Here is a 352-nt window from a genome sequence, read left to right as displayed (position 1 = left end):
AATCCCCTGATCGCCCTGTGGCTCTGTGTGTGGCAGGGGGCGGGGCCACAACCTCCCTATCCGCCCTGCTCTGTTCATGACAGGGGAAGGCGCCCCAACCCTCCCCCACGGGCCCTGCTCTGTGTGTGATGGGGTAGAGCCATAACCTCCCCATTGGCCCTGCCCTGAGTGTGACAGGGTGCAGCGCCCCAACCCCCTGATCTGCCCTGCTCTGTGCCTGATAGGGGGGAGCTCCCCAATCCCCTGATTGCCCAGCAGCTCTGTGTTTGACAGGGTGCAGCACACCAACCCCCTGATCGGCCCTGCTCTGTGTGTGACAGGGTGCGGCGCCCCAATCCCCCCCCCCCCCGGC

Source organism: Myotis brandtii, unplaced genomic scaffold (genome assembly GCF_000412655.1).
Source record: "Myotis brandtii unplaced genomic scaffold, ASM41265v1 scaffold83, whole genome shotgun sequence".
In the NCBI taxonomy this organism is placed as follows: domain Eukaryota; kingdom Metazoa; phylum Chordata; class Mammalia; order Chiroptera; family Vespertilionidae; genus Myotis; species Myotis brandtii.
This window is presented reverse-complemented; position numbering follows the sequence as displayed.